We start from the raw sequence: 8,178 nt of genomic DNA on the forward strand, positions 1-8,178 counted from the left end.
AATCTCGTCAGCGACAATAGGCGAGAGCGGTGCATGAGGCGTCTATCCTTATATTATGTCTATGTGTGCTGCCACCTGTCAGTCAGTTTTGGCGGTTTGTCAGCCACTGACCAATCGGTGGTCACTATTTGTCCGGAAGTTCACGCTTAACTGGAGGAACTGAACTTCCGTCAACATGGCGCTGGGGTCATAGAGATTTTGAGGAAAATAATAGGAAATTCTGGTCAAACGTTTTCAGTAGGGAACATGCGATCCTGACAGCCAGAGTGTTACAATTTACTACATTTTCAAAAGAACAAACGGGTTCTGGAGTAAGGCAAGAAATGGATCACGGCCAAGTTCGTCTGCATGAGAGTATCTGGTAGTAAATGTCCAATTTTTATTTTTATTTTTACATAAAGACACTTATTGATTGTCAAATCAAAGATCAATAAGTGAAGGAAGCTATGCTAGATCATGTGTAATTTCCAACGCTAGCTCTACGGCACCATGAACATGTACATTTAAGCTCTTTTTATGCTAATGTTTATTTTTAAGCATTTTTCTGAAGGCAGATTTTCACAAGCCAGTTTTATTTGAGTCATTACTCACCCATTTTGTACGTGCAAAATGCGTACGTACAGTACAACTTTCACACTCACACCTGATGAGAGTTTTTGCTCCTCATTCTTCCTTCAGCTGCAAAAAACTTTGACTTTAATGTTGCTTCCCGCAAATAAACTTACAGACCTGCTGTAGGACTCCTTGAAGAAGTTTTCTCTTCTCCATTTTGAGTTTTACTGGTGGTTTGCAAAACAATGTTAAGTAGCATTACCGCCACCTGCTGGTTTGGAGTGTGGTTTTGCCTGTCATCTTTGCCTTAGTTTTGGCAGATAAGGCAAAAATTACTCAAAAAATGACTCAGGTAACGCACCGAGTCCCACTACCTTTGCCATCAATTATTCTAACTTATATTAGATGCAATTATTAATTGCTATGATTTTTTTTTGTCTAATTTTGCCTCTTGTTTTGAGCGCCTCCATGGGGCGCTTACAGTGCCCCATGGAGGCGGCCTCCACTTTGAAAGACACTGCTCCAGCTCATTAATATTCATGAAATGCCCCCAGATGGTTGATGATTAAGCACACAACAGTCACTGTACTAGTAAATTGTACATTTACTAGAGTAACATCAGGAGTATTTTTTTTTACTACCCTATACTTGTACTGCAGTAACTGTGGTCAGTATTGCGACTCTAACTTGGGTAAAGTTTCTGGAAGTTTGTTCCAAATTTGTGGTGCATAGAAACTGAATGCTGCTTCTCCTCGTTTGGTTCTGGTTCTGGGGATGCAGAGCAGACCAGAACCAGAAGATCTGAGGGGTCTAGACGGTTGGTACCGCAACAACAGATTAGTATTTTACAGTCTATTCTTTGAGCTACAGGGAGCCAGTGTAGGGACTTTAAAACTGGTGTTATGTGCTCTATCTTCCTGGTTTTAGTGAGAATGTGAGCAGCAGCTTCTGGATCAGCTGCAGCTGTTTATTGATTTATTAGTCAGACCTGTGAAGACGCTGTTGCAGTAATCAATGCGGCTGAAGATAAACGCATGGATGAGTTTCTCTAGATCTCACTGAGACATCAGTCCTCTAATCCTGGAGATGTTCTTCAGGTGATAGAAGGCCGACTTTGTGACTGTCTTAATGTGGCTCTGCAGGTTCAGGTCAGAAGGTTCAGGTCAGAGTCCATCACTACTCCCAGGTTTCGGGCTGATCGCTGGTTTTCAGTTGTAATAACTGAAGCTGTGCATTGATTCTAGTTCGCTCCTCTTTAGGTCCAAAGATAATAACTTCAGTTTTGTTTCTGTTCAGCTGGAGAAAGTTTTGGCACATCCACACATTTATCTGTTCTAAGGATCTGTTCAGTGATTGGATGGGTTCAGAGTCACCTGGTGACATCGTGATGTACTTGCTTTGGAGTAATATCTCCACTTCTGTTTTATGTGGAAAAGAACTGATTTGAAAAAAAAAATGTATGCCTGGTTTTGCTATTCATATGAATTACTTTCAAAATCCACATAACTTCACATTTTGATCCATTTGTTGATTTAATTTTTAAATGTTACTTGAGTAGCATACTTTTTTCATTCTTAATTAAAAGTACTAAAAGTAAATTAGTACTGCTCTTACTTGAGTATAATTTTTGTGTACTCATCCATGATTGTTTTCTGTCCTGCTTTCTCTGTTAAACGCAGTAAATAAGGTGGTTAAATAATGTTCTCGTTTTTAACTAAGGTGCTGTATTTCATCTTTGACACCACATGGTGGCAGTGTGGCATCGTTTTCTGCTTCTACTTTAGTATTTGAATGAATTTTAGAGCCAGGATAAAGTTTTATTATTTTCTTGTAATAAAACATAAATAACTAATTAAAATCTATCATACAGTGGTATAATCGGATATATTAATTTTTGGTGTTACCAGGAGAATAAAAAGTGACTCAGAACCAAAGGGAGTAAGAACTGGTCCTCTTGCTAATGTCCTGGTCTGCATTGAATCACGTAATTTTAACACGTTTCGTTATGACAGATTACGGAAGAATGTGCAAACCGTGATGAGCTGTGGCTGCATGAGTGGGCTTTAAAACAGACTGGGTTTGTTTTCTGACGTGTTGATGTTGTATTTATCAGTGTTTTCTGACGCATTGTGTCACCATCGCTTCACAATCAGATCTTCATCATCGGCTCCGTGTTATTACTGTATGATATGGCTCCATTCATTTCCTGTCTCTGCAGCAGCCCAGACTGCAAAATCCAGGGAGGAAAATGCCTCCCTGGATTTAATTTATGGTTTTCTTTAGGCTGTTTTTGTATTTGTGTCTGCATTTTGTCCTCATCAGATAATGATTTAAGAAGCTAAGAAGTTTAGATACCCTCATTTCCAGCTTTAATGTTGTAATATTTTGGTGATTATTCCCCAAAAAATAATAACAAAACATACACTGGACTCTGGTCCGGCTACATACCTCAGTCTTGGTTCGGTTTGAATTCATATGTGAATGCCAAGCGGACCGCTCCAATAGCAGGAAGCGGACTACAGCGCACGGCATTCTGGGTAAATACAGCCAAAACAAAAGCGTTAGCCTAGCGCTTTTTGGAGAAATGGCTCTTAGTCTTTTACCAAAAACAAACAAAAGTCATACAGCCACTAAAATCTAACGCTACTCCATTTTTGTTTACATTTCGTGAAGAAGGAAGTTGCACTTGATGTCTTTTTCAGTAATTTTGGTGCAGCGCCCCCACTGGCAAGGCGGAGAACAGCTTTTTCAATTAGTTTGGGTAGTTTGACAGTGCAGTGAGAAACCGAAAGCTGAAAATTTGTTAGGTAGTAACTAGTTACATTTATTCAATTACATTTACCTGAGTACGTTTTTTGGGAAGAAAGAAAAACAACAACAACAAAAAGGAACTACTTTGAGGAGTATTTTTACTATTCTGTACTTTTTACTTTTACTTGAGTAATTATATTATGAAGTATTTCTACTCTTACTTGAGTAAAATTTCTGGATTTTCTACCCACTGAAATGTTAAATCTACTTTTAAGGCAGATAATAACCCAGAGGGGCAGGCAACCCTTGATTCTCATTCTCATAATTGTAGTTTTATTTTGTCAATATATATTTATTAAACTATTTTTGTGTTAAAAAATGGGGAAAAATGTGTTTTCACTAGAAACAGGGAAAAAGACACAAAAACAAAAAAGGTCCAGACAGGTATTCAAAAAGCAAATCTCGACACCTTAATTATTAATTAAAACCCTGAACGCTCACATGCCCTAATTAAATGGAGGCTATATGTGTATAATAATATATCTGACTAATGTAAACATCACCATGTTTCTGTTTATATTTATTTGCACTGTTAATTTGTTTACAGTGACAAACAATCAATTCAATCAATTCAGTTAGAGTCAAAATGCAGCTGTTGTAACAGCTGCCATGTTGATCCCTTAAGTGTCTATCTAATTTTTTCCTATTTTTATTTTTTTAATATAACAACACTGAACCATCTGGTAAAAAAAAAAAGGAGCGCTGTATAATTTCAGTTTTTGTTGTGTAATAATTGCCTCCTGCAGAAAGAGCGTTTCATATGGAACCAAAAACTGGAACATGCTAAAGCAAAAATAAAAACAGCACATATTTCCTTTTCTATTATTCTTCATATTTAAAATGATATAAACTTTGCTGCAGCTGCTGAGCTGCTTTACTCAGACGTTGTTCTTCGTGTTGAGTGAAGTGAGGTGAGGAAACAAAGCTGTGCAGCCAAAACAGGCTAATGAGCGGGCAGCACAACGACAGGCTGTTTGTTTTTCCAGGAGGGAGAGAGAGAGAGATGGAGGTAAAGATGGACAGCTTGTTAGAAAACAAGAACAAAAGACACCTTAGTTTACTGCTGTCATGGTTTAGTGACTCAGGTTCACAATCAGCTGTGATTAAAACTAAACGTTCACGTTTTCACCATTAACTCACCGATATGTTTGTGTTTTACCTTCTGGAAAAACGTAAGCTTTATTTTGTCTCCTTTGATTTCTACATAAAGGAGAAATCAAGTACCTTACTTCTGTTACGACCACTTATAGTGCAATAAAAACAACCAGTATAAAAGGGACAATATTTATTATTACAAAATAAGAGGATGTGTATTTGCAAAAAACCATAGATAAACAAAAATAAATGAAAAACAATGGAAAAAGAAAATCAAACTAAAAGAACAGCAGGGTGCAGCGACAACTGCAGCGTCGACCAACCACACGCCCAGGTAGGAATCGTCAGCTCAAAACATGAAGTGTGGCCCTGATCGCAAACAGTGGGACGTGTGGGCCAACACACCTGGTCGAACACAGAGGAGATTGACAATTGCCCACCAGCCTGACAGCTTCCCTTTTATGGGAGCTCAAAATGTGGAGGAAGCGACCCCTGGTGGTTCCACCTGTTACACTTCCATGAACAGGTTAAAATATGTCTATGGTGTATACAAAACATGTTCATTACATTTATTGGACAGTTCTGCCCATTTTGACCTGTTTTAGAGTGTCCTGTCAATTTAAATCCAAATAATCTGCTACTGGCCCAAACTCAACGTTTACACTCACACCTGAAAGTGGCTGCTAACAGATGAGCAAACATACAACCATACATCTTTGAAAAGCAGAAGTGGAGCCTCCTGCAAAATCAACAAGAGTGAAACAAGTGGCATCTCCATGATAAGTTGACAACAAAAGACTTTTTATCTTTTCCAGGAGCCATTGTGCATCAAACAGCGGTAACACCAGCTTGGGTTGCTAGGTAACCGCACACTGTGACTTAATAATCAGGAGGTTTTTGAAACATCTTATTTTCTAGACCCTGAAAAACATTAAAGAGGACCTAATATGAAAAATTCTAATTTTTCATGTTTTTATACTTCCATTTGGGCCCAAAAATGCTTAAAGAAACCATCCAGCCACTATTTATCAATAAGTTAATGTTTTATGAATTGTTTCAAAAATCTCCTATTTGTTAAATCAGCTTTGACAGGCACTGAGCCATTGCCTTGCAACCTAAGCTGAACTGCAGCAGATTTGGTCAGCTGGTTTTAACGCTGTATGAGCTGTACAATGGCTACTGGAAATGACAAGTGTTTATTTGTTGACTTACTGTCCAGAAACTGCTTGCTGTATTTTTGTTGGTTGTGTAGAAGGCTCTACTAATGCTTTTCAAAGTGTACAGCTGTATAGCTTCTCACCTGTAGCAGCCATTTTCATGTGAAAGTGGCTGAGCTGGGGGGCGTGGCCAGCAGCAGCTTATTTGGATTTAAAGTGACAAGACGCCTTAAAACAGTTCAATCTGAAAGGAGATCAAGACGAAAATCTTATTATCCAAAATGAATATGTTTTATGTAGGCCATAGATTTATCCTAGCCTGGAAGTGTAATAGGTCACATTTAATTTATGGACAAAAATGGTTTTGGATGTTTTCAGTAGCAGTTGAGACCCAATCAGAAGTGCACAAAGTGAATTATGCGTAACAGAATAAAACCGTAATGGCTCTCACTTTGTTTATGTGTTTGCAGTATATGTCCTCCATGCCGGTGTAGTTCTGTACGCTCACTGTGCCCCGCTGGGTGCTGACAGGTTCATGTTTGACATGATTAAGCGCTCTCCCTCTGCGCGCTGACATGGCTTCCGGCTGCCCTCCCTCTCCCCAGCAAATGGTTTGTTTGACAGCTTGTGGAAAACATGGTGTACCCCCTGCTTCCCTAACACTCTGCTCAGGGACTCGGGTTTCAGCTGCTCAAAGCCAATCCTTTTCTTTTCCTTTTACCTCATATTTTCTGCTGCTGCTTTGGGACATCGCCATTGCATCTCACCTCATGAGATCTCAGCCCACACCTGGCGAAACGCCGACTTCAACCTTTTTCTTCCGTTCCCCTGAGAGTTTCCTGAGCTCTACCCTTTTACTTTTGATTTCTGCCTTTTACAAAGATGTTTTGCTTTCTGACTTCTTTTATCTGCCAGCCTGAAAACTTCACTGACGAGAACATCAAAAGGCATTTAAACTTAAAAAAAGACTCTGCTGTGATGTCGCCTACATTTGTTTTTGCTTCAACTATAAATGGAGGAGAATAAACTGGATGCTGCCATTAAATAGGGAAAACAGTGAATGGATATTCCAATGCTGCCCTTTACTCCGATAAAGATGCAAATCTAAAAAAGAAGTTAGTAACTTTCAGCTTTGCTGAACTTTAAAGGTTAACATCCCTGATACTTTCTGAAAGATGAAAAGGTAAAATAATATTTTTATAGAAAATTACAAATAAAGAAAATTTTAGATGATGAAACATGAAAGAGTGGCTGTTTTATCATTTTAATGCTTTTACAAATCAATCTGAAAATCTTATAGATAATTATTTAAATAAGCAGTGACATTTGTGATTAAAAATAATTTATATGTAATATCAAATGAGAAGCGAGTAAAAACAATTCAAAGTATCTTTTATGTTATTGTTTCATTAGGATTTCTTTGTGTCATTGTGGAAGAAAATTAACTTGCTGTGTGTGAAATAATTTGTGGGCTTACAGGAAGTAACGGGTCAAATGAGAACATGGAAGCAGAACGATCTGAAAGCGAGCAGCGAAGAGGAGGAACAGCGAGCGCCAACCCAGAGAAAACAGCCAAAACCACTTAATGGTAGCAAGATAAAGCCGAGAACACGGACAAAAGTGAGCGGCCTGTTTTCTCTGGCCGGCAGACAATGGCACAACGCAGCCTGTTTTAAATTTTTATGAGAACAAGGTGCTTCAATGAATGTTTTAATTAAACATAAATTTGTCTTATTAGACTTCAAATTGGAAGGCCTCTGCAGTAGAATGTACGTGTTTTGCGTTTTATTTTTTTCCCGGGTTTTTCTCCTGCTAGATGGCACAGAGGCCAAAGGCAATCAGGCTTTCTGCGGCAGCCAGAGGCAGATTAATCTAGCAGAGCCTCCAGAGTGCAGGATCCATTAGACTGTATCAGGACCAGGCAGCAAAAGTCACACTGCTGGGCTTCTTTTGGCTGCTTTGCGTTGGAGGATTGGCGGGTTTTGCTTTTTATTTGCCTGCTCTGCTGTTGGGGTTAAGCCAGAACTTCCTGAGAAACACCGAACCAAGACACACACAGTTCATATTTCAGATGCAAACATCTATATGCAGCTCCAGACAACCCAAGAAGAGAAAAATCTAAAACAATCTGAGTCTAATCCCTTCAGCAGAGAAATGTAGCTGATTAAATCAATCAATTAATTATTCACGTTTATTTGTTACCATGAAATCATGGAAATAGTCATTTTTAGTTCAAATATCTAAGACAAAACTAACTTATAAGTAACTTTTCAGCAACATATAGGAGCTTGTTTTAAGTCAATGATGCCTTAATATTAAAAAATTCTAGATCCACTGGCAGATTATTTTACTGTTAACATGTTGAGTCACATTCCACGGGCACTGCGCCGTTACCTAGCAACCCCAGCCAAGCCCAGCCTGTTACCTAGCAACCCAAGAGGAGCTCCAGTACGTTTGGTCAGCTGTTTTTTCTTCACTGTCTGTGTTGGAAGAGACACTTATTTTCACTGGGAAAACGCAAAATCTTACCAAGTATTTTTTCTCTAGTTTGTAGAGAAAATAT

The 8,178-nt window shown here is 38.7% G+C and overlaps 1 protein-coding gene across 2 annotated transcripts in view; it reads right to left on the reverse strand.

Annotated features, from left to right (window-relative positions):
- The window catches only part of LOC106937856 (serine/threonine-protein phosphatase 2A 56 kDa regulatory subunit gamma isoform), a 43,226-nt gene extending 42,463 nt beyond the window's left edge, over positions 1-763 (reverse strand). The window contains exon 1 of one of the 2 annotated variants that reach the window (XM_015019577.1): positions 592-763. The gene's annotated coding sequence lies outside the window, so the exon portion shown is untranslated. The remainder of the gene's footprint in view (positions 1-591) is intronic. The other variant, XM_015019579.1, reaches the window with a different exon arrangement.
- Positions 764-8,178: the final 7,415 nt, after the last annotated feature.

The sequence above is a fragment of the Poecilia latipinna genome, unplaced genomic scaffold, assembly GCF_001443285.1.
Source record: "Poecilia latipinna isolate Pla-1442-1.1 unplaced genomic scaffold, P_latipinna-1.0 Scaffold2451, whole genome shotgun sequence".
NCBI classification, from domain to species: domain Eukaryota; kingdom Metazoa; phylum Chordata; class Actinopteri; order Cyprinodontiformes; family Poeciliidae; genus Poecilia; species Poecilia latipinna.